The sequence below is a fragment of the Maylandia zebra genome, linkage group LG3, assembly GCF_041146795.1.
Source record: "Maylandia zebra isolate NMK-2024a linkage group LG3, Mzebra_GT3a, whole genome shotgun sequence".
Classification (NCBI taxonomy): domain Eukaryota; kingdom Metazoa; phylum Chordata; class Actinopteri; order Cichliformes; family Cichlidae; genus Maylandia; species Maylandia zebra.
The window spans coordinates 14,204,032-14,212,299 of record NC_135169.1 but is presented as its reverse complement, the minus strand read 5'-3'; positions in this window follow the sequence as shown (position 1 = coordinate 14,212,299).

The following is an 8,268-nucleotide window of genomic DNA, read 5'->3' as shown; positions in this document are numbered from 1 at the left end:
TCCAGCTCTGGCTACTGGAGGTACTAGAGCTACAGATGCCAAGAGAATAAATGTCCTCTCACTGTTGACTGCAATAATTCAATACGTCCTAGTTGAAAGCACTAGACGCTGCAAGCATTTTTTGACTTTTTTCTTTGTTCATGTTAGTCCAAGTAAGTAAATCCTTCTTTGGGACTTTAGGATAAATCATATTAGGATAAATAGTAGGATTGTAAAATTTTAGATTTTCAGAAAAAAAATAACTAGATCAGAAAAATAAGCATCTATGAAGTGAAACAGTTGGTGTAACAAACCTGGAAGCAGTTTTACATCAAATGAACAACCTAAAATATTATGTATTTGATGGGTGTACATGCAGAATATTATTATTTTAAATTCATTAAAATTTGATGTTTTCTGAAAACAAGACAAAGAGATTAAAATGAACAACCCAGTTTTGAGAAACACTCTCAGCTTATGTATCTTTTATTCATACGGAGAAACAGGAAAGTGAACGACTGCAGAGCCTAGGGCACCAAACATGCTAGGACCGCCCCTGGTTTGCTGCACTCTGCACATTTCTGATTTTGGTCCAGTACAGTTTTTATGCCTTAATTAAGGAAATCAATTTTTTTCCACCTGAAATTTAAACTTTAGTCACCATCTTTGCAATTAAATAACTTAACATTTCTGTTCAGGATATTTATAAAATCCACTTATTTTACAATAATAATTTATAATTATATGATAATATCTACCAGAGGCCTGGGAGCTTGAGGGTCCTGCGCAGTCGCTTAGCTGTTCCTGTTACCTTCACCCTCCACATCTTCTCCAGCTCTTCACTGAGGCCTTTGTGATCAGGAGATATTTTATTTTGTATTCTCATAATCAGTTATCATTGATTAATCATTTACCATTGTGGAATCTGATGATAGTATAATCTTTGTTTTATATCTATGGTAATCTGAGTAAAGATTAATGTATGCAGGTTATCATCATTGTAATCAAGTCTCAAATGGTATCCACAGCATTGTATTCACCGTCCATAACTGGAGGGTCCAGCAGGACCTTGTTCTAATTCATTTGCAGGCCTACATCAGAACATGCACATAGAGAGTTATGTAAACACGCACGTTCACCCTTATTTACACAGGGAGGTCATGTCAGGACATTCTCTAGTTGGACACACAGGCTCACAGAACTGCACAACATGACATGTCACACACTTGTTTTTCTCTAAAGTATCATCTGATGTTTGTATAAGGAGAACTTTGGACTATGGGGAGACTGTTATCATTTCCAGTAAGGTCTAACTGTGTGATGTCATCATGGGTTATATAAGGATGGGGAACGGTCCACTCTTTGGAGATCTGTGGCTGTACGCTTGTCTTCCCATGCTTCTGTCTTAGAAGTGTGTAATAAAGATCACTATTCTGACATCTACTGAGACCATGCAGTCGTTTGTCTTCTCCTCAAAACTCGAATCATGACATTTCTGGTGCCGAAACCCGGTTTGGGGGGAGACTAATGGAGCCTGGCTGACGGTCTAGTGGTGTCAGACGGACGGCCAGGAGCTACACTGAGTGATGGGCCCCGAAATATGAGAGGTAAGCACTGCCTGTTGATGGATCTCCAAAGGTGCCGAATTGGAAATTGAGCGCTAAATTAAAGGTTCACTCAGTGCGGCTTCTGTTCTGTCCGGGGTGATTTTGGGGTAATTAGTGTTAAAGGCAGGGAATAGTGAACTGAGTAAATGTATTGCTGTTTATTGTGGGAAGCGAATTTTGAGTTAAGAGGTTATATGAGGTTAAAATAATACGGTTTAAGGTGTGTGGAAACCGATGTGGGTGGCTGGATGCCAGCAGTCACCTGGTTAGTGTAGGGTATTTGGTTTAATCGATTAGCAGAGACACGGTCTCGGGCGTCAGGTAATTAAACGGGGGGGCTGAGAGCTCACCGTGAGGCTTTTAAAACAAGTAAATTTATTTAGGACTGGAGACGCGGTCTCCTAGGAATGTAGTTCGTCCAGCAGGTGGCACTGACCCCTAATCGCGGACGCGTGGTTAGGTTTTAGCCCGGAGTTGGCCTTCCGCGGGGATTCGGACTCCCGTCAAAAAGGCTAGACAATCAATGGGTGATTGTCTTATACTGCATTTTTTGATCGACAGGGTCGCGGACCCGGCCGTGACCTTTTAACGTGGCTGCCTTGTGAGTTTTAAGTATAGCTGAAGGCATGGGTTTGGTACCAGCGCCGGACGTGGAGCTCCCTGCCAGCTGCGGGAAGCGGTTATAAATTAATTAGGACTTAGGAATTCGAGCGCTCTCGGGGTGGCGTCCCCGAGACGTGTAATTGATCAGCAAGAGCGCAGCTCTGGGCTGAAAGAATGCTTTTAAATTGGTCAAAAAGTTAGGTGTAACCTCTTCTGGCATATGACGTCTATGCGGGCCCGTGTGTATATAGAATATAAATTACCCGTGTGTGTGTGAATTTAAGAGTGCAAATTGTAGAAACTGTCTTGTGTTGTTGAATTTCTTCTGTGTGGATCCAGAGTGTGAAAAAAACGAAAACGCCTTTCTCTTCTCTCGCTGTTAGAGAAGAGGAGAGTGTGTGTGTGTATTTCTCCTTGGGAAAAAGGAGGGGTTGTGTGGTGCTGCGCGGTAGCGGGCACACGCGCGCGAGTACGAGCGGAGTGTGTGTGTGTACAGCTGCGGCCCTTGGTTTCATCTCCCTATTTCTCCATTTCTGTCCTTCTGAGCTTCTTTTCGTTAGGTGAAAGGGGGTCTCAGAGGTATGGTTAAAAGATTTCAGTATATTAAATAAACTAAACCTTGTAGTCTTGTGTTTGTGATTTCCTAATGTGACTATGGTTTAATAGAATTCCATGAGTAATGATCCCTTGTGTAAAACTCCCATAAGGTAGGAGTGCGGGGATAAATATCTTGACAAAATTTGAGAACTTTGTGTGATTGCTGGGAGATTTTTAGTTGGGTCGTATTTCCTTCTCTACCTGGAAAAGGCAGAGATCTGTGCTTTATTTGATGTTGTGTATATAAAGTCTTTTAAAAGTTGGTTGAGTCTCTCGTATAAGGAGGGAAAACGGTGCATGGTAGATTGTCTGGATTATTTTTGTATGTGAAAACTTTGTAGTTGTTAGGGAAGTGAATGTGAGAGTGAATTTTCGCTGGCTTTGCGTGCTTAAAACTGTTGCAGTAGACGTTTGTGAAGTTTTGTTGTGAAAGGACGATTAGAGTGTGTGTGTGTGTGTGTGTAGGTGTGTCTGTGAGAGAAAGACAAGGTGGGGGCCGAGTGCTGTGTGTGTGTGACTTTCTGCATGACAGAAGAGGAAGGAGAAGTAGGTCAGTTGATTTTCTGTGAAATAATAATAGTCAAGGAAAAGGGAAAACAATAAAGTGTGGAAGTGTGAGTGAGATATTGTCTCTGACTGGGGAAGCAGTGAGAGTAGAGGTCACCATATTCCCCTGCTGGACACAAGAGAGAACATGATTTGGAGTGTTGTGGAGGAAAATGATTAGTAATAACATCAAGCAGTTTTTGTGTTTGCAGTCAAGAACATATGAAATTTTTACTTGTGGGGTTTAAAGTTAGTAAAGAGTTAAATCTACCCTCCTCAAGACTAGGAGTGAGTGATAAATACAGGAAATGAAGCAGGATTGATAAGGTCTTCAACTGATGCTTGGTTCAGTTCAATAATATAGGCAGTTATGCTTATACAAATACTAAGTGTATGTTTAGTGTATTCATACAGGTGGTTTTTTCTTAACCTGGAAACCTGAGTACGGCAGCAGAAAACAGGCCAAGCTTTGGCTCAAAAATTCACGGCAGGACACCAGACACCAGACAAAAAGAGGGAAGGCAAGTTTTAGGCAAGTTTTTCTCGCTGAACTGCTCTGGGTGCTGTGTCCCTGAATCTCACCAGTGTTAACCTCTGGCGGAAGACATGGAAAAAAGGAAAAGATGTTCCTGGTAAATGACTGAAACAAATAAAACCACACACAACCAGAGAAAGGTATGAGAAGTGTGAGGAACAGACACATGTGTGTGTTAGAGAAATGCCTCATTTGAGAAAAAGTTAAAATTAACCCATATACAGACGCACCCATACATGCAATGAAGAAACAGCTTACATACATGTGCACGTACATGCAAGGTTAAAGTAGCGACACTTAACATACACCTGTTTTTAAATGATATAGTTTATCCACTACTGACAAATAAACTCTCTGGGTTGCAGGACAACAACTTAACGTCAAAAGACAAAGATACTGGTCTGATGATTAAGTGAGGACACGACAAATTTAGTGGTTAAAAGGGTCGAATTGGGACATGTTTTTGTTGATTGTTTAAGACAAATGACTACTGAATGGTAGAAAATTCCTTTTTAGGTTTCTAAACAGGATCTTAAGAATTTTAACACGTACCTGTGTTGTCCTGCCAACTTGGGGGGTTATGAGTTGATTATATGGTAAGAAAAAACAAAAAGGGGGGGAGGAGGCCCAGTTGTTTCTCCCCTCTCTGGATAACACAGCCAACACAACACAGTCAGCACAACATCATTTTCCTGTTCGCCTGTTTTGTTTTGTTTTTGTTTTTTCTGAAAGCCGAAGCTGACCTGGACTCCTACCCTCCCCGCTATCATCGTTGCCCTCTCCGCTACCATCTTTGACCCTTTGACCCCTGAAGGCCACAGCAGCTGGACTCACAACAACAACTTGAGCTGTGACGAGACGCGCATTAAGCCCGGAGGAAAAGGGAGGGTGAGCAAAAGAATGCTGACCTCTGAGAAGAGCCGAACAGCAGAGCTGCAGAAGGCCGTGGAGCAAAGTAAAGACAACATAAATAGACTCCGATCTGACGTGGAAGGAAAAGACTCTGAGGTTTTTGCCCTCAGTAAGAGCTTAAGGCATCAGAGCAGAAACTGAGCATGGCTCCGGAGGAGCTGGCTGCTAATTGAACCCATCACTCAGACTTGGAGTCCCACATACAGGACTTGAAATCAGGCGGAAGCTTGCTGGAGCAGGAGGTCGCCAGACCTGATGCAAAGCTCCAACAGCAGGAGCAAGCCCTGAAGGAGCTACAGAAGCAAAAGGGTCAAGTTACAAGGAGAAGATGCAGGCAGCTGCAACAACGGATGCAAACAGACCCAAAGAGGAGGGCAGGACCTCAGGGCATGCTTCAGGCCGCTGGTTTACCCAAACAACAGAACAGGAAGGTGATGAACACAAACACACACTTCTGCATCCGCCGACTTAGAATGAAGAGAAACACACACATGAACACTTATGCACTCGTTGAGTGAGTGAAAACTGATACACACCCATGCACCAAAATCAAAATGTTGATTCAATTCACTAAGAAGTGACACACAATGCTCCAGCTGCTGCAATGAAGAATGCTTTATTAACAAAGGCTCAATGCTGCACACAACAAATCCAAATACAGAATCTGTTACAATAATAAGCCCAGAGGGCATTTGTGTGGTTTGGGGAGCAGAGTCCAGAGCAGTTTGGTTATGAAAACGATGCCCGTGCGAGATATCTGGGGCTTAAGGCCTCGACTCAATTGTTTACTGTACACTAAAAAGAAAAGAAAACAGCCTGAGCAGTGGTGCAGAGTGAAGACGATGAATTAACAGTGTGAGTCTTATTTCAGAGCGCCACATCATTGTGATGGAGATTTAATAAAAGGAGGAACACACGGACAAAGAAGAAGAGAAAGGGGGGGGCAGCCCTTGAACACGATTGCCTGAGGTATTAAAGATCTGTACGAAATTCTGGTTTCCAGTGGGAGAAAAGTCACGCAGTGCCAGTAGTAGAGCTAGGTTGAGTGATGATTCTAAATTACTGTAAGTAAATCATCGTACACCCGTTCAAGTTTCATGACAATGGGGATCTAGACTTTGTTGAACTCTAGGCAATTTGAACAGGTAAAATTTGAGTGACCAAGGAGCAGTTGAATAAAAGTCATGGAATAAGTGTTGAAATAAACTGGCAGAATTAAGAGAATTAAAACATTTCAAGAGCTCAAATTACTTAATATGGAAACGGTTCTATTTTGTTTCACGAACGCAAAACATATAGGGTTATGAATATGAAAAGGTTGAGGTGGTGTTGATTTGACTCTGTGTAGGTTTAGGTGGGTATTTTTACTGATAGGAGGAATATTCAGTGACAAGTCCTAAGACCCGGGCGTTGGTATTTTTGTTTTTGTTATCTTTTATTTTATTTTGTTTTATATTTTGAACAGTGCACTGATTTTTGTTTGTGAATCTTTTCTTTAAGCAGATCTGCACATCGGAAATTACAAGCATTACACGTCGGCGAGAAAATTGTTGTAAGTGAGTTTCTCCGCATTAGAATTGGCTCTGGAGGAAACCACTTATGGGGACAATTAGAAAATGAGAGTCCCTGCCCAAAAAAGGATTCAGCGAGGTAATCCGATCTCAAGTTCTTCTTTTTCTTTTTGAAATGAGCTAATTTTGCTGAGGGCGGAAATCTAAATGCGGCGATGGTTTCCACTATCAGCAAAGAAAGAAAAAATGGATGAATGAATGAATGGATGAAAGACTGGAAATAAAACAAACGGACTGACTGGTAAAAGCTGACAAGACTTGACTACGACTTAAGGTTAACCTCCACCGAGATAGAACAAGAGGGTGGATGAATTTATGTGTGATTCTTTTTACAGGAAATCTTTTTATAGCACCTCTGGAATGTGGATGTGCTGCTAATGTTTGCTTTGCTGTGTTAAGAATGTGTGAGGAGGGTGCAGTAGAAAACAGACAAGTGACATGAAAACAAGTAATAATAACAAATAACTAATTTGGGGACAGTTTGACAGAGCTCACTAACTGGCCACTAGGGAGCTCTTGGTAGGGATACACAAGTGGAGTAACATTGCCCAAAGGGTGAATAAAACAAATTGTGGCAATAATAGTGATTTAATGATCAGAGAAATCCTGAACATGATACTTGTCTGTTGTGCTGAATCTTTTATTACTCTTGTGATTTGCAGGTGGTTGTAAATAAGCTGTTTGCTTTAACAGGTTTGCTTTTTAGCTGAATTGCAAAATACAACTAGAACTATTAGTTGAGATTAATTAAAATTAACCTGACACTGAGGAGGTTCTATATAAGGAAGAATTAAAACAGATATAAAATGCATCTGATCTTTAATTGCAGGTGTAACCATGAAGATTTTTGGTACATATTGCAGGTTGTTGCTCATTATAGAATTTGTGCTCAGCTTCATAAGGCAAAAAGCTATAGCAGGGGTCTATGATTTCGTTTGTGTTTTAATGATTTAGGTATGGCAAAATTAAAGGTTTCTAGTCAATTTAGGGAACCAGTGAGAAGCATAATTAGATGATCAGAAACTGAGTACTAGACTTAAACTTAAGTTAGAATTAAGAATGCCCAATTTGTTTGAGGTCTGTTGTTCACTTTTATACACACATTGCAAATGTGCTTATAAGGAGACGGGATGGTCCAGTTGACGAAGGATCGGATTGATATATTGGAGGTATTGACTTCAAGTGAAGAGGGTTAAATGCATGCACGCTTACACACATAGAATCGGAATCAGAATCAGAATCAGATAAATCAGTCACATAGGCATAGCATAGGATTGGAATGAACAAAGTCAACAACATTAGGTTAGGAGAGCCAGCGAGGGAGATGTGTTGGCTTTCTGTCTCTTGCAGAGAAAGGAATAGACACCAGAACAATGAGGTCTCGGGGAATGCTTGGATGAGACGTGAGCGGAGAGGCGTCAGGGATCATCTTGAGCAGAACAGCGGAAATGGCACAGAGAGCTGTGCTACTGAGCTTCCAGGAGAAGGAGGGAGCGTGCCAAGCTCCGGAAGTAATAGTTCTGTTTCCGGTGGTCTCAAGGTGAATGAGCCGAGGGGAGCTCAGGGAAAACTCATTCCAAGTCACAACACGGGTGGTAAAACAGAGGCAGAATAATCCTCTGCAACGTGGCTAGCTCACTCAGTAGTCTACCTGGGGAGCTGAAGAAAGAAGAATCCGAGGGTGTTTCTTCACTCCAAGAGGAGGTGGCGAAGAGGCCTGAAGCGTGACAGGCTGAGACTCGAGTCTGAAGCTAAAAGCTCAGCTGGGTTGTGGGGAAATTGGAAAATAAAGGGGGAGTTGACATGTATGAGTGTTGCTACATGTTTGTTTGTTTTTTGACAGACGGGTGAATTGCCCAGACGCAGAGGTCTACCCGCTCGAGAGTCCAAATTGATTGAGTCGCCGGATGGGATGGCT